General features: G+C 35.6%; 1 long non-coding RNA gene across 5 annotated transcripts in view; it reads right to left on the reverse strand.

The window, feature by feature from the left end:
- The window catches only part of LOC129060006 (uncharacterized), a 287201-nt gene that overhangs the window by 257243 nt on the left and 5984 nt on the right, over positions 1–23974 (reverse strand). The window lies entirely within an intron of this gene.

Below are 23974 nucleotides of genomic sequence, written 5' to 3' on the forward strand. Positions count from 1 at the left end.
AACAATACTGTTAACTTTTCAAAAAAAAAAAAACACGAAAATCTTTCATGACATTAAATCACTTTCTAAAGTATTTTATCTTGTGATTCACCATATGAGGATGAAGTCATGTCATATAGATAAGCACAGGAATGAAATTTGGTTAGGTGTCCTGTAATTTATATATTGCTTGATAGCTTAAGGACACTTACACTTAAATCTATTTATACAATTTAAAATATAATAAAAATTAAATTAAAATCAAAAATAAAAATAAAGCAAATCCTCATTTGCTTATTTAATATGGACTTATGTCAATGTATTTATAAACTGAGTTATATGATAACGCTCTTGCAAGCTATAAATCACCCTTTGACTAGTGTTTTCTATTTTTCTGTCATACACTTTCCAAAGAAGGCATAATGTTTATAATAGTAGGATATATGAGTCAATAAATAGCTTTTGAAGGCGATGGAATGCCAAAACAAAGCAGAGGTATTTGATAAACACCAAAGCATTTGTTTGTGGTATATGTCAATATGATGGATATTATTCTCAGTAGCCTAAATTTTTAATCAATAAAGAAATCAAAAATTTAATGTAATAGATTTCAAACTCTGACTAATGTTTTGAATTAGTTTGATATTTTGTCATTGAATAAAATAAATAAAGTGTATTATAGCAAAACTCAGTGTAACGGTATTTTCTATTACAGGACTGTAAATTAGGGAATTGATTGTTTATGTAAACTTAATCTAGAAGCTTTTTTATTTTAGTGTACTTATACACCATTCGTTATTACATAGGAGCATAACTTTTCCTTTTGACTTCTATTGCCACATTTTGAAATGTTAGCTGTGAACACCTGGACAACAATGCCTGCCTTAAAGACAGGTTAATATTATTTCTTGTTATAAATCAGCAAATGCATAGAAATATCATTAGGCAGTACATACTGAGACACCAAAATGAGTTGTTTCTTAGTGTACTGAGGGAGATAAGTAGTAAATACAAAATAATAATTTTCAAAAGTTCATTAAATTCTCATTTTTGTAATTTTACTTTAAATTTTGTGATGAAATTTTTAAAATCTTAGTTATATATTTATAAAATTAAATTTATATATTTATAAAATAAATCTATCAATAAAGCTTTATTTGTGTATTTTTTGTTTTACTTCAGTAGTAACGTGTTTGTTTTATATTTATACATTTAATGTATGTACACACATAAATTCATAGGTAAAGTGGTATATTAGTGGGGTCTTTTTCACAGCCAAAGTGAAGCATGGTCAAAATTTATTATTCCAGGAACATTACATATATTTTAAATAATATTCAGGCGATACTTACAGCAGCCTTAAAAATAAGTTGAAAACAAAAAATAATAATACACATACCTCTGTGCATAGTGAATCTTAGAGAAAGCAAACACAAAATATTTTAATGCGATGTATCAAGTGTAAAGTAGAAAATGTAAATAAATACAATTTTGTTGAATAGAAACTCAGTTTTCTCTTGTGTAGGCACGTAGCACAATGTACAATGGTATAAAATACATACAAACAGAAATGAAAGATTTAAAAGTAATAGCAACAGAATTCAACAACAAAATTAGAATATCTTATGGCAATACAATTGGTATATAATTCAGGCTGTATTTAAGAATGTGGCAAGAATTAATTTATAAAAACTATATTTGTGTTTCCATTTTACAGGTGTGAAAACTGTGTTACAGTAATGTTGAATTCCTTTCTCAGAATAAAGGGATTTGAATTTTTAGGCTGTCAATTTTTTATCTCAAAATATTATGTTATATTTATTTCCAGTGTGCATACGTGCGTGTGTGTGTGTGTGTGCGCGTATGTGTGTGTTTGCTTAAATTCCTTAGTTTTAGAATCTTGCGTTAATCCAACTCAAGAGTGAAAATGGAAACATCTGAACTTGGATGCCGTTAACTCATTTAACTGATCATTCATTCTTCTACTAGCATACTGTCTTTCTCGTAGTTGGAAGGGAATATTTATTAATTAATTATTTGATTATACTTACGTCTCAAAGTTAAAAGTCCAGTAATCTAAACTAACAAATGTAAAGAGAACACTCACACACTTCTATTCAAAGATAATTTAAATAATAATATTAAAGTACATAAGAAGTCCATCAATATTAGAAGTCACAATATGTTGATATTCCATTAACAAAGAAGACAATATTGTAGTATTATATTAATCACTGCTATTTGGGATGTATATTCTCCATATCCACCTTTGTGCTTCATGATTTTCAAAAAGGAATATAAGGCAAACTGTTTTCTTTCTTCTTTTGCTTTTCTTTTCTTGCTTGCTTTTATTTGTTTATTTATTTCTTTATTTATTTTTGCATTATAAAGACACCACTCTCACCCACTGGAGTGACAGAGAAGGAGGATGCAAACAGCTCTAGCTATTTTGTTTTGACATTTGTCTACTGGTGGTTGGTCTGTTTCTTAGGCTTTATTTTTTTGTACAAACCCTCTGGACCAGAATGTTGGTTCACATTGGATTACAATACGATGGGTCAGGTAAGAAAGAGCTATCTAAAGCATTTATAGCTACAAACATTAAAAGGGCAGCTTCATCAATTAGATTCCCACAGAAAATCAGCGTTTGTTTCAACTTTTTTTTTAAAAGAATTAATCTTCCACTTTAGAGACAGCAATGTATCTAACATTTTTTACACTATTCAAAAAAAACTGTTCTAAAGAAAATTTTGTTTAAAGTTAAAGGAAAATGAAAAGATTGAATAGAATTGATACTATCAAGCAGTATTATGTAAGAATGCTTTGAACTATTTTATAATATTGCCCTTCTTATTCTATGCTATGAATGAAATATAAAATTGTTGTTTGGCCAGGTACAGTGGCTCACTCTATAATCCTAACACTCTGGAAGGCTGAGGCAGAAGAATCACTTGAGCCCGCAAGTTTGAGACCAGCTTGGGCAACATGACGAAAACCCAACTCTACAAAAATTTAAAACACTAGCCGGGTGTGGCGGAATGTGCTTGTAGTCCCAGCCACCAGGGAGGCTGAGGTGAGAGGATCACTTGAGCCGGGGAGGTAGAGGCTGCAGTGAGCTCTGATCATGTCACTGCACTCTAGCCTGGGTGACAAAGTGAGATCCTGTCTCAAAAACAACAAAACAAAATAATTGTTTCCCGTAAATCATTCTGATTTTGTGAAGAAAATTCAAAAAGTCAAATAATTGTGCCACTTGCTAATCTTGTTCAAGTCCATTTAATTATACAAATATCTGTATTCTTATCTAAAAAATGAGAAAGTTAGTATCTAGTCTGTGTACATTACAGAAGTGCGTTGAGCTTCAGATAAAACCAGGACTTTATAAGAACTTTGTAATATTTAAACGATTTTGTAAATATAAGAAAGAACAATATTATAATTGAGGATTTACTAGGTAACAGAAATTGTGTAGGACCCTACTTACTTGTTACTATTCACCAGGCATGCACTGTGTTAGATAAAACATCATATTTTATTTTGATATCATAGAAACAAACTATTTGAAATTATATTGATCTGAGTTTAGTTCTAGTTATGATCAGCTGAGTCATCTTTAGCATTTATATCTGAAAGCTATGCTTTTTTTCTCTATAGAATGAAAGTAATAATGTTACCTGTCTTATAACTTTATAAGTAAAATTGATTATTGCTCTAATGCATATGTCATGTTTATGTCTTACAACCTTGAAATTTGAAAATTTAAGCCCTTCAATTAGATTTAAATAGATTCAAAATAAATTATTTAAAAATATATAGTTAGGATATATGTTATGATGAAACAGCCCTGGTTGAAGATGCTGCTTCTGAGGTCTGTGAGGTCTATGTGGTCCCTCCCAGCCACAGCAGCCATTAACAAGGCTCTGCATAACCCTTAGAGCCTTGGGGTTGGAACAGACTGACAGCCACCATATTATATTACAAAACAAAAGAATTGTTTCCCATAAACCACTCTGATTTTGTGGGGAAGATTCAAAAAGTGAAATAATTTTGCCACTTGCTAATCATGTTCAAGTCCATTTAATTATACAAATATATGTATTCTTATCTGAAAAACAAGAATTATATAATGCCATGTAATGAATAAGCCAAAGAATACTACACTGAATAAAGTTCTCCTAATATCCATAATTTTTGAAACTACTGCCATAATGTAAAACAAAAATAAAAACACCTTCCTAAGGCAGCATTAGAAAGCTTCATCAGCCACGTTCGATTTAGATGAAAACATGATACCATCCCTGGTTATCCCTGAGTTTCTTCTATGCAGTGAAAAGAGACAGGATGGAGAACATAGCACCATGCATTTTTGCTGTAAAAATGCTTATTTTGTCTCTCAAAATAAATTTGAATTTGGAGGTCAAAACTCATGACAGATGAATAAAGAAAGAGAGAGGTAGAGAGACACTACATGACATTTATCACAGGTTAGTCACCATTATAAATAATGTTCCAATAAACTAATTTTACCAAAATAGATTTAGTGGAAAGGTAAATAGAATAAGTACAAAACGGACTGCTGACAATTGAGTTGTAAATATATTCTGGGAAAAATCAGGACAGTGACCACAGACTTTTCTTGCTGATAGTTTGACTGCAACGGGAAAGAGTAGGAAATTGAAGGAAAAATATTTAAGCTGTTTTTTTTTTCTATTTTTGTCTTAATGGAAATATATTAGAGCCTGTTTATTTCAATGCAAAGAAACAAACATGAGTTACAAAGTAGCTTCCAAGAGGAGATTAAAAGAGTCTGGGATAAAATAAAACCAAGGCAATGACTTAGACTTCAGAGAGGCAACTTTTGTCCATCTCAAGGAAAATAGAAAATATCCATGAGTTCAAGGGTAGATGAATTCATAAATGAGAGGTATATGAAATTCAGCAAGTTGGTGTCTGTTTTCATTTTATATACTATGGATAATGTGGATAAAATGATATACAAAAGACTTGAGAGCATAGTGAAAGTCTGCAGTCACCGCCAAAGGGACTAATGAAGGCTGATTTCGTGACCTGTAATTGAATTGCCAAGTAGTGTTGAACTAACAGCAGATATTGGAAATCATGAATTTCTAATGACTCTAGCATTTTTGTTGTGTAGTTTTTTTTCTTTGGCATCTCTTAGAAGTGTAGGTATGGGAACAGAACAAGTAATTATATTAATGGGATTGATTTATTTTTAGCAATTTGCTATGTAGGTCCAGGAAAAGGCAAAATGAACATGGTAGTTGAGCATGCAGAAAGAGAATATGTAAACACTGGAGAATTTGGTGAAGAAAGAAAGGAAGAGAAGTCAGGAAAGGACTAATTTGGAAAACAGATAACATAATAATAAAATAATGATGATATGAATAGTATGATTAATGTGAATAGGTAAGAATCATTCGATAATTACTGTGTGCTAGGAAATGTTCTTATTGGTCTTGTTGAATCTTCATAGCAAACATATAAAGTTGATACCATTATCTAACATTTTACAGAGTTAACTGAAGCACACAGAATTAAGTAAACAGCCCATGAGCACTCAGAGAGCAAGTGATTAAAACAAGCTAAAGCAAATGAATGTCAAAACGTCTTTGAAAATATGATGAACTGAAAGTCAATGAATAAAAAAATCAAAAGATATGATGTTAAGTGTCAGGTGGAATATTAAAGTCTAAGATTTCGAGAGCAGAGAATTTCAGTTGATAAGATACCTACATACCCAAGGAATTGTGTTGGTAAAACAGAAAGCATTAATCATTCAGATGCATAACAATTGTTTTGAACCCTAAAATTAAAAAATAATTTATGGTAACTGCTGATAAGAGAATGTAAAAAAAAATCTGTCTCCTCTTTCTTATTCTCTCAGTTCAAGCCAGATATCTGAGGGTTTTTCCTCAATTTGTCTGTTTGTTTGTTTTTTTCTAATGGCTCTCTTTAAAACACATTTTATCAGGTAAACATCATCTGCATTTGGCCTCATCATAAGGAATGTGTAGGGGGGCATTCTTATTTAAGTCTAATAAGATAAAAAGATAACATTGGCAGTATCAAGAAATCATGAGTGATAGGTGGAAGAAAGTTCATTTTAGAATTATGTTTCTTAGACTAATAGTTGGCATTCACGTGTAAAAAGAAGAACCACTTATTAAAGTCTTCAGAGCCCAAGGAAATGGTCAGTAGGTGGATGGTAATCAAGAAGTGTGGTGATTGCTAAATAAGATAACAAGAGATGGAAGCAGAATAGCTTGAAATCAATAATGAGAGTAGTCTGAAAACCATTTATTTGCATCCACACTTTTATTATATGGTGCCAATACACTACACAGCCCAAGGGAAGCAGTGCCCACACAGAAGAGCCTGAATTTGGTTAAGGCAAGGGAGTAGTGAAAATATTCTTCCAAAAAACAAAAAAGTAAGAGAACATTATTTAATGATTGAATGTGGTATTTTCATAGTACCCAGGGAAAGTGGGGATGCACTTAAAAATGTGAGATAAAAGTTGACTAGAGAAACAGTTAGAGAATCTCACCCAAATACAGATCTGATCATCTGTGTATTTATGTGATTCTTCTCTAGGAATGTTTTCTCTTCAGTAGAAATGAGGAAGCAGTCAAGTAGGAAACAGAACTACATTTTTTGAAGATGACCAAGCATGACAGAAATAAAAAATATAAAATTAATCAGTCCAATGTTTTTTGCTTTTAAAAAATTGTACAATGTTCTTTTTTCAGTATAACCAATGAAGGCTCTGAGTATTGTATTATGTCTGATTGCTCAAAGCATTCTCATACCTGTAGGAATGCTGAAAATCAAGTCAAGAAACCAGGTCCTGGTAAATACTAACCATTACCCTAGAGCAATAAGCGGAGATTTGAAACATACGCAACACTGGTACAAAAGACCCTAACTTTTACACTACATTTTTCATGTACTCTTAAAAATGCACTGTAGTTTGTTATTAAACATGACAGTAAAGATCAAATCTGTACTTTACATTTGTGAGGATAGATTTAGAGTAATTTACCAAGATTTAATCATGGATGCAAATTTGCAGTCTGTGATATGTATAAATGACATAGTGAGCCATTTGTTAAACAAAAATCAACAATAGCTTCATTACCCTCGTGTGCTTAACGCTTGGGTTATCCAGACACAGATTTCCTTTTATTTAATAAGTAAATTTATTATTTTATTGATATTTTCAAGGGTCATAAATAAAGATGAGATTTAATTATATGAGTAATACATCCTTGGACATCTAGCTTTTCTCCTGGCTATAAAAGACTGGTGAAATACTGGGCACAAGGTCACCGCTGAGTTGTAATACTATTTATTTGACTTGTCAACTATGTGATCATAGGCTCCTGCACTCACCTAAGCTATAAGGCAATATTAGTACCTATTCTATAATAGGTGTCATAATAAAGTGATAAATATAAATTGTAAAGCATCATATCTGGTACATGGGAGGCTCACAATTAATGCTATTTGATATCATTATTAATGTTATTATCCTAATTTATTCTGGGTGTTGCTAGAGAAATCCCAGCAAAATATAAGCCATGTCACTAGCCCTCTTACACACTCTACTTGACTTTGTGTATTGTTAGATGGATGTGGATGCCCAAGGAAGACACTCAATGGTTGAAAAATTCACCAGACCTCAGAAAGAGCAATAAGATCTGTACTTCAGAATACGGTGAAAAGGAACTTTGGAAGCTGTTTACATATGATATCATGGAGTATCACAGTATTTTTTTTCTGTATTAAAAATGGTGTATAGGTCTTTTTGATTATGTCATTTAAAAAAATGGAAAGGCCTTATTGTTAGCAGAAGATATGAAATTTGGGCTGGGCACAGTGGCTAATGACTGCAATCCCAGCACTTTAGGAGGCCGAGGCAGGTGGATCACATGAGGTCAGGAGTTCGAGACCAGCCTGGCCAACATGGTGAAACCCCGTTTTTACTAAAAATACAAAAACTACCTGGGCATGGTTGTGGGTGCCTGTAATCCCAGCGACATGGGAGGCTAAGGCAGGAGAATCACTCAAACCCAGGAGGCGGAGGTTGCAGTGAGCCAAGATCCCAAGATCATGCCACTGCACTCCAGCCTGGGCGACAAAAGCGAAACTCTTTCTCAAAAAAAAAAAAAAAAAAAAAGAGAGAAAAAAATTGATCTTCTGTTTGTTCTTACAGTATACTACAATACAATAATGAATGGTTAGAGTTAACTTCAGTAAATGCAAAATTCGACCTAGAGAAAAGATTTTTTCATGGTAGGTAATAAACTCATCATTGTGAGAGGTTATAAAGTCAAAAAATACGATGCAGATTTAAAAGCAGCTGCTTAATTAATTACTCAACACAAGCCATGTAATTGCAACCTGAGGCAATTTCATAAAGGGTAAAATTTTTAAAACTGGATATTAATTGTACTATAAAATACTATATTCAAAATTTTAGATAAAACCATTAGTGTTGTATAATGATGACAGGAATGTGGGAATATTTACGTAGACTATTATAATGAGTCTAGTTCCCCTTCTTTGATTATTAGAGAAGGTTAGAAATATTCCCTCTACAAAAGAGATATTTACCCTTTCTTTTATTATTCTCTTCCAGATTACCCTCTCATTAATATCTTTAGTGGATTATAAGACAGAATGACTGTTAAAACTATTTCCAAACACATGTGTAATTAAATAGCAATAAGGGATTTGTAGGAGAGACTTGCAAAGAAATCTGAAGAGATTTTTAGAATACAGGCTGTTTAGATCCACAACATTGGCTTTAGGCAATTTCCTCTTGCTGAGTTCTTCACAATATATATATTTTAAAATGTATTACCATAGTCTAAATACTTTTTGAGTTGTTGGTGATATGGCTAAGAACAAGACAGGGTTGTTGATCTCTATATAGTTTCCTTTCTAGTGTGCAAGATAGAAAATAAATCAACACATAATAATTTCAAAGGTACATTTTAGCATCTGATAATTACCAGTCTGACATAGAGAGGTACTGCTAGATAGACATGTTAATATAACTTTCATTTGAGAATAGAGCATTTTTCAAATATGGGTAAGAAAGCAGTAAATATCCCATTAGTGAATCATATTACACCCATTATATGATAAGTACCTTAGATTTCATGATCATTTGCTATTTTATGATTAGACATTCTATTCGTACAGCAACCCAAAGCAAACTAGGCATTATTTACCAAAAAGAAAATCATTATTTAGTGAAAGAGAACTTGATCATGTGTCCTAAAACCTAGGAGTTCCTCTTGTGTTTCTCCCATCAAAGTGTGCCGCAAGATTTATAACGCATCCTGACCTGAAATGCATACTTCCAGCAAAAATTAAATATATTTGGCTAAAAGGGTCAAAAGACATGGATGCTAGTAATGCATTCTGAACAACTGTTGGCCTTTGTCTTGCCAAGGACCCAGCTTGAAACAGGCAGAGTTTAAGGTTAGTTTGAAAAGTCCCAGAAATATACCAAACATCTCATATTTTGCATTCAAAAATTGATGTAAAATCTACAAAAAAGGCATGCCTGTCTCAGAGATGTAGTGGATATAAAATATATTGACATGTCTTTCATATGACTTTTATCAATGCATTTAAAGTACCTAAGATTTGCTATACAGAGCCTGTCAGTATATCTTTAAATTTCTCCAGATTTGAATCTCATGTTATACCTCTCAATACATCTATTAGTCATGATGTCTTTTATCAGGGTAGAATAATTAGCTTATATTCAGACTAAAATTGAACTATAAAATCAGATAATTTAGTTAGTTACACTGATCTAGAACAGCAGTTGAAATTGAAATTACCAATTAAACTATATGAAGCCTATACCAGGACTAAGACAAGCTTCGCCTAGAACTTTTACCTCCATTATCAGATCTGAGCAGGAGGATTAAAAATTTCTTTTCAAGTCACTTCTGCCTCTGTCAATAAATAGTTACAGGGAGTGTTAGAAATCATTCTTTCTACTTACTAGAACACCTCCCGGCACAACAATCAGCCTTGAATCTAATGAGGCTAATTAGGCCCTTTAACCCACTTATGTTAGTCATCACAGGAAGGCCCAGAATCCCAAATCATCTGTCATCTTCTGAAAACTAATGTTTATATGGCTACTTACATTCTTATTTAATAACCCTTCCTCAATTCCTAAAATCCTTCAACCATTCTTCAACTTCTGAAACATGTCAAGTAGGACCCTATTTAATACCACTATTTTGCTTCCCCATCTCCTAAAACTCTGCAAATTATTCATACATCATCATCATCAAACTCTTCCCTAAATATTTTCTATATCTTCTTGTTCTAAAGAAAATCTAATTTTTCCCTGAGGACTCTGATTTCTCTGCAGGGACCCACAAAGCTCAGGCCTCCACCTGTCTATAGGTATGGTATATGTCCTCCTTAATTCTTGCTGATGGTTTCATACAACTGTCCTTCTTTTATCCCTAAAGCTACAAGTTTTGAATGTCATGACATCAAATTAGTTCATTAAACAAATTTTATTGTTGGTCATATATATATATATATACATACATATATATATATACACACACACACACACGACAGCAATTACTTATATATACATATATATATATATATATATCCTTAGTATGTTAGTTCTTATTTATCAATGATTTTATCACCTGCTCACATACTATATTCTATATGATTCCTCTTAAATTTTTTTGTTATTTCAAAATATATAGTCTTTCCAAAGGCCCTGGCTTCTCATGCCTTTGCACTTCTTTCCCCTACTGAACTCATTTTTCTCTCTGTCTCAGTTGCTCATAGAAATATCTTATACTACGCTATTATCAAGAACTGAAAACACTTCATAATCTAATTTCCAAGTCTCCCAAATTCTGAGCACCAAAGAACAGCGCACTTTCTCTATAACTCAAAAAAATCCTTTGACATTAGGTGACTCCAATCCATGGATCTTTTTCTATTTCATGCCCTTTCCCCCATTTTTAACAAACTAAAATTGTATGGTCCTATCAGCTGAACTTTATCAACTCCTAAATTTATATGTTGAAGCCCAAATCCCCAATACTTCAGAATTTGATTGTATTTGGAGATGGGACTTTCAAATAAGTAATTGTTAAGCAATAGGAACTTCAACATCTGAAAAATTCTCAGCCTACCCATATTTCAAAAAATGATAAAGTTTGTTCTGGAGAGAACACCAAGGATATAAGTGTACAATCAATCACTCAGTAGATTACAGTTGTGACTCATGGATCTGTTCAGTCACTTCAGCAGGACCCAGGAAAAGAGTTGGGGTTATACAAGCATAAATACTTGCCAGCCTGGACAAAAAGAGACCAAAAGGGACAAAATGCAGCAAAAGTATCAGACTTCTGGGATCCTACAGGATGGGACAATAGAGCTATCTGGCTGTGAACATGCCTTATCATTTAAGAAATGAGAAGAATTAACCCCAGAGGTAATTTAGAGATTATGAGCGCTGCTAATTCTACCCTTGATTTAGAGAGCAGCGGCTTAAGGGGGTGAGGTTCACCCCTTCTTAGTTTCAGTGACCCAGGCCACCCTTTTCCTGGGCTGCAGGCATGGGGCTGCTACCCTGGCAGGCCTAAAGGACAGAGTGTTGGGCTAAAGAGGATTATTCTCAAACCTTAAAATCGAATGGAATTTGCCCTGCTAGGATTTGAACTTGCTTGGGACATAGGACTTATTTCTTCATTCCAATCTCTCACTTTTGAAATGAGAATGTCACTTCTACATCTGTCCCACCATTATAGTTTGAAAGCAGAAAACTTGTTCAGTTTCACAGGTTCACACCTGGAGAGGAATTTTGCCTCAGGATGAATCATAACTTGAGTCTCCTCCACACTTGATTTAAATTAGATTTTTGGGACTTAGAATGAGTGCTGAAATTGCTTAAGACTTTTGAACTATTGGGATAGGAGTGAATGCATTTTGTATGTGAGATTTTGGGGAGCTCAAAATGGTGAGTGCTATGGGCTAAATTGTGTCTCCCTTCCAATTCATATATTGAAGTCCTTACCCCCAGAACTTCAGAATGTGACTGCATTTGGAGATAAGGCCTTTAAAAAGGCAATATGATTACATTAATTCTGTTTGACTTGTGTCTGCATAAAAGGAAATTTGGACACACAAGAGACACCAGGGATGCATGTGCACAAGGAAAAACTATGTTAGAACACAATGAGAGGGTGGCTATCTGCAAGTCACGAAGAGAGGCCTCAGGAGAAGCCAAACACGTGACACCTTGGTCTTGGATTTACAGCCTCCAGAAATATGAGAAAAGAAGACGTTCTGTGGTTGAAACCACTCACTCTTTGTCATTTTTTATGGCAGTCTTATCAAAAATAATTGACCTATGTCAATTTATTAAAATTTCTTTCTTTCATGCACTTTCTTCTCTCTTTCGTCCTCATATTTTAGCATATTTGCTTTGCAGAACCACAACTCTGTAAAATTCAATGCCTGTCTATTCTACACATGTAACATACATCTGGGTATATCTGGAGGAAAAAAAATCATACAAAACCATATTGACTGGTCTTGCTTTGAAACGAAAACCACAGATATCAACTGAGCCCCTAATTGCTTTGCAATTATACCATAATTCCCTAATGCATTGACTTTTCCACTTGGTTAAGAGATTATTTTACATATTTTTTTCTTATCTCAAAGTTCTGACACTTAAGTATCCTTATTCTGAGATTAAGATGTTTTTTCTTTCTTCACTGAAAATTTTGAAGCAATCAAAACAATTTCCACCATTATCCATCCCTCTATCTGCTCATCTATCAGAATCTATACTCAAATGTGCTGATTTCCCATGTCATAAATGATTTCTGCTCATGTCAGAATATAATTCTTTCACTTAAAAAATAAAATTGTATGTTCATTATAGCTTTGTTTTTAATAGGCTCTAATCTTTTAGAACAGATTTTGACTTACAGAAAAAAATGTGCAGAAATTAGAGTTCTTATATACCCACTATTCACCTCCTCACAATTCTTGCTAACATCTGGAATTAGTGTGGTACATTTATTACACTTGATGAAACAATATTGATACATTGTTATTAAAGCCAATAGTTTAAATTAGAGTTCACCTTTTGAGTTATACAGTTCTGAGTGTAAACAAATGCATAATATTCTGTATGTGCATTACAGTATCATACATAATGTCTTAGTTGCTTCCAACTATTGGAAATTATGTGTAAAACTGCTATAAACATTCATGTGTAATTTTTTGTGTTCACATAAGTTTTCACTTCCTTGGGTAAATATCTAGGAGCAAGACTCCTAGATCTTATATTAAGCCTATGCTGAGCTTTGTAGAAATTGCCAGATTATCATTCAAAGTGGCTGTTCCCACCAGCAAAGAATTAATGTTCCTGATGCTTCCTATCCTAACCAGCATTTGATGTTGTTAAAGTTTTGGATTTTAGCAATTCTAATAGTTGTGTCATGGTATCTTGTTTTAATTTTCAATTCTTTAATGATATATGTTGAACATCTTTTTATATGCTTAATTGCCATCTACATATCTTCTTTGGTGAGATGTCTGTTCATATCTTAATCTTTGTACTTTTAAATTAACTCTTACTTGCTTTTTTCTACTCATAAAACATTATCTCTGTAACTCATAATTTCTTTATTTTATTTTTCATTTGCTCTATATAAAATTATCTCTCATAAAAAAGTAATATTAATTTTTCATGTTTAAAAAATTTATCTTTTTTAAAAAACTTTATCTTTTTTTATATACACTGGTAGATGCCCCCATTTTTTGTTCCCCTTTGCATCTCCCAATTGCCTTTCCCTTCATTTTCTCCAAATTTATAAAAATCAATCTTTTGCCCTACTATTTCAGTATAAATACTATTTAGAACTCTATGTGCTATATCAAATGGTTGGTTCCAAATACTTGTCATTTAGTATATCAAAATCATTTTACAGAACCTACTATTTCCTGTCTTGAAAAATTTTCTTTACCTGGCTTTCAATAAATGTGATAAATGCAGTTCTACCTCATTAGTTGTTCCTTTTGAACCTCCTTTGTAATTTTTTCTCTCCTTTATCTTAATGTTGTAATGCAACATGACTCAGTCCTTGATCACCATTTTTTCTGTATGTACATTTCATTCTTCGGTGAGTGCATCTAATCTCATGATATTGATTACTATCTATTTGCTGATGACTCTTAAATTTATATTTCTCGTCAGATTTCCCTCTTTCTTAAATTCCACATTCATAAATCCAACTGCCAGTTGAATATCACTTCATGAATTTTAATATGCATTTCAAAATTAGCAAGTCCATCACTGATTACCTGGTCTTTCATCTGTAGTCTGCCCACCACAGTCTTCACATTATAAGTAGAAGATACATTCACCTTCCCAGTTGTTAATGGTAAAGACCTTGGATTTATTATTTATCATCCAAACAGAACTTTGGTTACTAGAGGGTGCATCATAAATAATTAAATTATATATATAAATATATATAGATATTATATGTAATTATATACATTATATATACTTATATATAATAATATATGTATATATAAATATTATACATAATATATAAATAATATATATTATAAATAATATATTATGATATATTTATAAACATTATACATAGTATTATTTATATATTATACTATATTATATATAGCCAGATAGCTATTTAATGTTTATATACTAAAATTATTTATCATTTTGATGAGTCTATAAAATATATTACAAACATTTTAAAAATAAATGTTATTCAATAAAAAAATAGATCTAAAAACATCACTTGAGGAAATCATCTTTAAAAAAATGATATCAGCCAGGCGCGGTGGCTCACGCTTGTAATCCCAGCAGTTTGGGAGTCCGAGGTGGGTGTATCACCTAAGGTCAGGAGTTTGAGACCCGCTTGGCCAACATGAAGAAACCTGGCCTCTACTAAAAATACAAAAATTAGCCAGGGGTGGTGGCAGGCGCCTGTAATCCAAGCTACTTGGGAGGCTGAGGCAGGAGAATCACTTGAACCCAGGAGGCTGACATTGCAGTGAGCCAAGATTGTGCCACTGCATTCCAGCCTGGGTAGCAGAGAAAGACTCCATCTAAAAAATAATAATAATAATAATAATAATAATAATAAAGAGAAACAAAAGAAAAATGACATAGACATTATAATTGCTCTTTCAGCTTGGATTTATAGTGCCATATCTTGGCTCTGCACCATCATTTTATCTTCAGGCACACATATCCCACTCCCTCCTAAATATCCCTGCAATCATAGTTACCAGGTTGCCACATATGAAGAGAAACACCTACATCTGAAGATTGCCTTCTCTTTCAGTATTCCCCAGAGATCCTGGACTTCACCTGGATTCAGGGACACGATAAGAATTTGCATTGTCTTCCATTTGGTGGAGGTGTTTTTCAATGTGAATAAAGAATAAATTGTATCTTTGGAAATCAGGAGAGTAGCTGTGTAAACCACTAGCTACTTAATCCCATTTGCTACTAAAATTCAGTGATGAACAAAATTCTGATTTTACACACAAAACGCTAATCTATGATGTTAAAACTCAGGTAGTGCTTCTCCTTGTGGGGAAGTTTTTGACTGGTAATTACCAGATTAAGACTTCTGTGTTGCTAACAGCGTTTGGCTTCTTGATACATGTGCTAGTCACATAGTCATAATCAATTTGTTTAAATTCACTAAGCTGTAACTCCTATGATCTGTACATTTTGTGTATACATATATATTGCAACAATATTTATTTATTTTAAATGTTAGAAGTATTAGCTTTGTGCATTGAGAAGGCTTAGGAAAACATTAAAAAGAAGCAATAATCACTGTAGCTCTCAGGTTGTGGCCTACAGAAACAACTTTCTATTATATGAAATCAGGGTTCCTTAGAGAAATGGCTGATTTTAGATCTACATCATAATATGTACCAGATAAACATGAAAAAAAAGTTGTTGTATTAGATAGCAGGGAAACAAAAAAAAAAAATACTTCTAGAGTCATGTCAAAAGTTCAAGAAGTTAACCTGAAGAGGCTCCCACTGATCAAAGATAGTACTATTGGAGCATCAAAAAAGAGTAAGTGTCATGGATCAAATACATTAAATATGTTTAACAGTTTTAGTCATAATAATTCTAATAGCAACATCAACCAATTGGTTAATGTTGGAGGATTCAAGAAAAATAGCTAATTGTTTTTAAAATTTGTAAAGAAAAAGGCCAGGCATGGTGGCTCATGCCTGTAATCTCAGCACTTTTGGAGGCCGAGGCAGGCGGACCACCTGAGGCCAGGAGTTCGAGACCAGCCTGGCCAACATGGTGAGACTTTGTCGCTACTAAAAATACAAAAATTAGTTGGGCATGGTGGTGTGTGCCTGTAATCCCAGCTACTCAGAGACTGAAGCAGGAGAATTGCTTGAACCGGGACACGGGAGTCAGAGGTCGCAGTGAGCCAAGATCATGCCACTGCAGCACTCCAGCCTGGACTACAGAGCGAGACTCTGTCTCAAAAAAAAAAAAAATTGTAAATAAAAAGAAAAGATCTTTTCTTTTAAAGACTGTGCACCTATATAGATTGCTGGCAAGATGGCCAAATAGGAACAGCTCTGGTCTGCAGCTCCCAGTGAGATCGACGCAGAAGGCAGGTGATTTCTGCATTTCCAACTGAGGTACCTGGTTCATCTCACTGGGACTGGTTGGACAGTGGGTGCAGCCTACGGAGGGGGATCCAAAGCAGAGTGGGGCATTGCCTCACCTGGAAGTCCAAGGGGTTGGGGAACTCCCTCTCCTATCCAAGGGAAGCCTTTAGGGACTGTACCATGCACTCCAGCCCAGGTACTGCGCTTTTCCCACAGTCTTCACAACCCGCAAACCAGGAGATTCACTCCCATGCCCATGCCACCAGGGCCCTGGTTTCCAGCACAAAACTGGGTGGCCATTTGGGCAGACACTGAGCTAGCCACAGGAGTTTTGTTTTGTGGCGCCCGAATACCCCAGTGGCGCCCGAAACACCAGCGAGAGAGAACCGTTCACTCCCCTGGAAAGGGGGCTGAAGCCAGGGAGCCAAGCGGTCTGGCTCGGTAGGTCCCACCCCTATAGAGCCCAGAAGCTAAAATCCACTGGCTTGAAATTCTCGCTGCTATCACAGCAGTCTGAGCTTGACCTGGGACGCTTGAGCTTGGCTCAACCTGGGACGCTTGAACTTGGTGAGGGGAGGGGCTTCCACCATTGCTGAGGCTTGACTAGGCAGTTCTACCCTCACAGTGTAAACAAAGCCACCAGGAAGTTCGAACTGGGCAGAGCCCACCACAACTTAGCAAGGCCACTGCAGCCAGACTGCCTCTCCAGGTTCCCTCCTCTCTGGGCAGGGCATCTCTGAAGAAAAGGTAGCAGCCCCAGTCGGGACTTATAGATAAAACCCCCACCTCCCCGGCACAGAGCACCTCGGGGTGGGTGGTTGGGGGCCCAGCTTCAGCAGACTTAAATGTCCCTGCCTGGAAGCTCTGAAGAGAGCAGCAGATCTCTCAGCCAGTGTTCAAGCTCTGATAAGGGAGAGACTGCCTCCTCAAGTGGCTCCCTAACCCCCATGTATCCTGACTGGGAGATACCCCCCAGTAGGGGCCAACAGACATCTCATACAGGAGAGCTTTGGTTGGCATCTGGCAGGTGCCCCTCTGGGACAAAGATTCCAGAGGAAGGAACAGGCAGCAATCTTTGCTGTTCTGCACCCTCTGCCAGTGATACCCAGGCAAACAGGGTCTGGAGTAGACCTCCAGCAAACTCCAGCAGACCTGCAGCTGAGGGGCTTGACTGTTAGAAGGAAAACTAACATAAAGGAATAGCATCAACATTAACAAAAAGGACATCCACACAGAAACCCCATCCAAATGTTAGCAACATCAAAGACCAAAGGTAGATAAAGTCACAAAGATGAGGAAAAACCAGCACAAAAAGGCTGAAAATTCCAAAACCAGAATGCCTCTTCCCCTCCAAAGGATCACAACCCCTTGCCAGCAAGGGAACAAAACTGGACAGAGAATGAGTTTGACAAATTGACAGAAGTAGGCTTCAGAAGGTAGGTAATAAAAAACTCCTCTGAGCGAAAGGAGCATGTTCTAACCCAATGCAAGGAAGCTAAGAACATTGAAAAAAGGTTAGACGGATTGCTAACTAGAATAACTGGTTTAGAGAGCAACATACATTACCTGATGGAGCTGAAAAACACAGCACGAAAACGTTGTGAAGTATACAAAAGTATCAACACCCAAATCGATCAAGTAGAAGAAAGGATATCAGAGGTTGGAGATCAATTCAATGAAATAAAGTGAGAAGACCTGATTAGAGAAAAAAAGAGTGAAAGGAAATGAACAAAGCCTCCAAAAATGTGGGACTATGTGAAAAGACCAAATCTACATTTAATTGGTTACCTGAAAGTGACAGGGAGAATGGAACCAAGTTGGAAAACACTCTTCAGAATGTTATCCAGAAGAACTTCCCCAACCTTAGCAAGGCAGGCCAACATTCAAACTCAGGAAATACAGAGAACACCACAAAGATACTCCTTGAAAAGAGCAATTCCAATACACATAATCGTCAGATTCACCAAAGTTGAAATGAAGGAAAAAATATTAAGGGCAGCCAGAGAGAAAGGTCAGGATATCCACAAAGGGAAGCCCATCAGACTAACAGCAGTTCTCTCAGCAGAAAGCCTACAAGCCAGAGGAGAGTGGGGACCAATATTCAACATTATTAAAGAAAAGAATTTTCAACCCGGAATTTCATATCCAGCCAAATTAAGCTTCATAAGCGATGGACAAAGAAAATCCTTTACAGACAAGCAAATGCTGAGAAATTTTGTCACCACCAAGACTACCTTACAAGAGCTCCTGAAGGAAGCACTAAACACGGAGAGGCTCAACCGGTACCAACCATTGCAAAAACATACCAAATTGTAAAGACCGTTGATGCTATGAAGAAACTGCATCAACTAACAGGCAAAATAACCAGCTAGCATCATAATGGCAGGATTAAATTCACACATAACAATACTAACCCTAAATGTAAATAGGCTAAATGCCCAATTAAAAGACACAGATTGGCAAATTGGATAAAGAGTCAAGACCCATTGGTGTGCTCTCTTCAGGAGACCCATCTCAAGTGCAAAGACACACATAGGCTCAAAATAAAGGGATGGAGGAATATTTACCAAGCAAACAGAAAGCAAAGAAAAAAAAAGCAGGAGTTGTACTCCTAGTCTCTGATAAAACAGACTTTAAACTAACAGATCAAAAGAGACAAAGAAGGTCATTACCTAATGCTAAAAGGATCAATGAAACAAGACGAGCTAACTATCCTAAATGTATATCCACTGAATATAGGAGCACCCAGATTCAAGTACTTAGAGACCAACAAAAAGAAGTAGACTCCCACACAATACTAGTGGCAGACTTAATTGTCAATATTAGACAGATCAATGAGACAGAAAATTAACCAGGGTATCCAGGGCTTGAACTCAGCTCTGGACCAAGTGGACCTAATAGACATCTACAGAACTCACCACTCCAAATCAACAGAATATACATTCTTCTCAGCACAGCATTGCATTTATTATAAAATTGAGCACATAATTTGAAGTAAAGCACTCTTCAGCAAATGCAAAAGAATGGAAATAATAACAAACAGTCTCTCAGACCACAGTGCAATCAAATTAGAGCTCAGGATTAAGAAACACACTCAGTACCGCACAACTACATGGAAACGAAAAAACCTACTCCTGAATGACTACTGGGTAAATAATGAAATGAAGGAAGAAATAAAGATGTTCTTTGAAACCAATGAGAACAAAGACACAATGTACCAGAATCTCCGGGACACATTTAAAGCAATGTGTAGAGGGAAATTTACAGCACTAAATGCCCACAAGAGAAAGCAGGAAAGATCTCAAATCAACACCCTACCATCACATTTTAAATAACTAGAGAAGCAAAAGCAAACAAATTCAAAAACTAGCAGAAGGCAAGAAATAACTAAGATCAGAGCAGAACTGAAGGGGATAGAGACACAAAAAACCCTTCAAAAATCAATGAATCCAGGAGCTGGTTTTTTGAAAAGATCAACAAAATAGACCACTAGCAAGACTAATAATGAAGAAAAGAGAGAAGAATCAAATAGATGCAAAAAAAACAATGAAGAGGATATCACCTCCAATCCTACAGAAATACAAACTACCATCAGAGAATACTATAAATTCTCTATGCAAATAAACTAGAAAATCTGGAAGAAATGGATAAGTTCCTAGACACATACACCCTCCCAAGACTAAACCAGGAAGAAGTTGCATCCCTGAGTAGACCAATAACAAGTTCTGAGATTGAGGCAGCAATTAATAGCCTATCAACCAAAGAAAGTCCAGGACCAGACAGAATCACAGCCAAATTCTACCAGAGGTACAAAGAGGACCTGGTACCATTCATTCTGAAGCTATTCCAAACGATAGAAAAAGAGAAATTCCTCCTTAACTCATTTTAGGAGGTCAGCACCATCGTAATACCAAAACCTGGCAGAAACACAACAAAAAAAGAAAATTTCAGGCCAATAACCCTGATAAATATTGATGCAAAAATCCTCAATAAAATACTGGCAAACTGAATCCAGCAGAACATCAAAAAGCTTATCCACCACAATCAAGTCGGCTTCATCCTGGGGGGGCAAGACTGGTTCAACATATTCAAATCAATAAATGGAATCCGTCACATAAAGAGAACCAATGACCAAAACCACATGATTATCTCAATAGATGCAGAAAAGGCCTTCAACAAAATTCAACACCCCTTCATGCTAAAAACTCTCAATAAACTAGTATTGATGGAACGTATCTCAAAATAATAAGAGATATTTATGACAAACCCACAGCCAATATCATACTGAATAGGCAAAAGCTGGAAGCATTCCCTTTGAAAATCGGCACACAATAAAGATGCCCTCTCTCACCACTCCTATTGAACATAGTATTAGAAGTTCTGGCCAGAGCAATCAGGCAAGATAAAAAAGTAAATGGTATTCAATTAGGAAAAGAGGAAGTCAGATTATCTCTGTTGGCAGATGACATGATTGTATATTTAGAAAACGCCATTGTCTCAGCCCAAAATCTCCTTAAGCTGATAAGCAACTTCAGCAAAGTCTAAGGATACAAAATCAATGTATGAAAATCACAAGTATTCTTACACAACAATAACAGACAAACAGAGAGCCAAATCATGAGTAAACTCCCATTCACAATTGCTTCAAAGAGAATTAAAATACCTAGGAATCCAAGTTACAAGGGATGTGAAGGACCTCTTCAAGGAGTACTACAAACCACTGCTCAACAAAATAAAAGAGGATACAAACAAATGGAAGAACATTCCATGCTCACAGTTAGGAAGAATCAATATAGTGAAAATGGCCATACTGCCCAAGGTAATTTACAGATTCAGTGCCATCCTCAAGCTACCAAAGACTTACTTCACAGAATTGGAAAAAAAATAATTTTAAGTTCATATGGAACCAAAAAAAAAGCCCACATTGCCAAGACAATCCTAAGCAAAAAGAACAAGGCTGGAGGCATCATGCTACCTGACTTCAAACTATACCACAAGGCCACAGTAACCAAAACAGCATGGTACTGGTACCGAAACAGAGATACAGACCAATGGAACAGAACAGAGGCCTCAGAAATAACACCAAACATCTACAACTATCTGATCTTTGACAAACGTGACAAAAACAAGAAATGAGGAAAGGATTCCCTATTTAATAAATGGTGCTGGGAAAACTGGCTAGCCACATGTAGAAAGCTGAAACTGGATCCTTTCTTTATACCTTATATAAAAATTAATTCAAGATGCATTAAAGAATTAAATGTTAGACCTAAAACCATAAAAACCCTAGAAGAAAACCTAGGCAACACCATTCAGGACATAGGCATGAGCAAGGATTTTATGACTAAAACACCAAAAGCAATGGCAACAAAAGCCAAAATTGACAAACGGGATCTAATTAAACTAGAGAGCTTCTTCACAGCAAAAGAAACTACCATCAGAGTGAACAAGCAACCTACAAAATGGGAGAAAATTTCTGCAATCTACCCATCTAACAAAGGGCTAATATCCAGAATCTACAAAGAACTTAAACAAATTTACAAGAAAAAATCAAACAACCCCATCAAAAAGTGGGCAAAGGATATGAAAAAACACTTTTCAAAAGAAGACATTTATGCAGCCAACAGACACATGAAAAAATGCTTATCATCACTGGTCATCAGAGAAATGCAAATCAAAACCACAATGAGATACCATCTCACACCAGTTAGAATGGCGATCATTAAAAAGTCAGGAAACAACAGTTGCTGGAGAGGATGTGGAGAAATAGAAACAGTTTTACACTGTTGGTGGGAGCGTAAACTAGTTTAACCATTGTGGAAGACAGTGTGGCAATTCCTCAAGGATCTAGAACTAGAAATACCATTTGACCCAGTGATCCCATTACTGGGTATATACCCACAGGATTATAAATCATTCTACTATAAAGACACATGCACACATATGTTTATTGTGACACTATTCACAATAGCAAAGACTTGGAACTAACCCAAATGTCCATAAATGATAGACTGGATTAAGAAAATGTGGCACATATACACCATGGAATACTATGCAGCCATAAAAAAAGGATGAGTTCGGCCGGGTGCAGTGGCTGATGCCTGTAATCCCAACACTTTGGAAGGCCAAGGCAGGTGGATCACGAGGTCAGGAGATCGAGACCATCCTGGCTAACACAGTTAAGCCCCGTCTCTAATAAAAAAAATACAAAAAAATTAGCCAAGCATGATGGCGGGTGCCTGTAGTTCCAGCTACTTGGGAGGCTGAGGCAGGAGAATGGCGTCAACCCAGGAGGAGGAGCTTGCAGTGAGCCGAGATAGCACCACTGCACTCCAGCCTGGGCAACAGAGTGCAACTCCATCTCAAAAAAAAAAAAAAAAGATGAGTTCATGTCCTTTGTAGGGACATGTATAAAGCTGGAAACCATCATTCTGAGCAAACTCTTGCAAGGACAGGAAACCAAACACTGCATGTTCTTACTCATATGTGGGAATTGAACAATGAGAACACTTGGACAAAGGGTGGGAAACATCACATACAGGGGCCTGTCGTGGGGAGGGGGGTTTGGGGGAGGGATAGCATTAGGAGATATATCTAATGTAAATGATGAGTTAATGGGTGCAGCACAACAACGTGACACATGTATACATACGTAACAAACCTGCACGTTGTGCACATGTACCCTAGCTTAAAGTATAATTTTAAAAAAAAATCAAAAGCATTCCTATACACCAATAACAGAGACAATCATGAGTGAACTCCCATTCACAATCGCTACAAAGAGAATAAAATACCTAGGAATACAATTTACAAGGGGTGTGAAGGAACTGTTCAAGGAGAACTACGAATCACTGTTCAAGGAAATAAGAGAGGACACAAACAAATGGAAAAAATTCCATGCTCATGGATAAGAACAATCAATATCGTGAAAAGGGCCATACTACTCAGTTATTTATAGATTCAATGCTATCCCAATCAAGCTAACATTGACTTTTTCTTCACAGAATTGGAAAAAACTACTTGAATTTTCACATGGAATCAAAAAAGCGCCCGCATATCCAAGACAATCCAAAGCAAAAAGAACAAAGCTGGAGGAATCACGCTACCTGATTTCAAATGATACTAAAAGGCAACAGTAACCAAAACAGCATGGTACTGGTACCAAAACAGACATATAGACCAATGCAATAGAACAGAGGCCTCAGAAATAATGCCACAAATCTACAACCATCTGATCTTTGACAAACCTGACAAAAAC

The sequence above is a fragment of the Pongo abelii genome, chromosome 5, assembly GCF_028885655.2.
Source record: "Pongo abelii isolate AG06213 chromosome 5, NHGRI_mPonAbe1-v2.0_pri, whole genome shotgun sequence".
NCBI classification, from domain to species: domain Eukaryota; kingdom Metazoa; phylum Chordata; class Mammalia; order Primates; family Hominidae; genus Pongo; species Pongo abelii.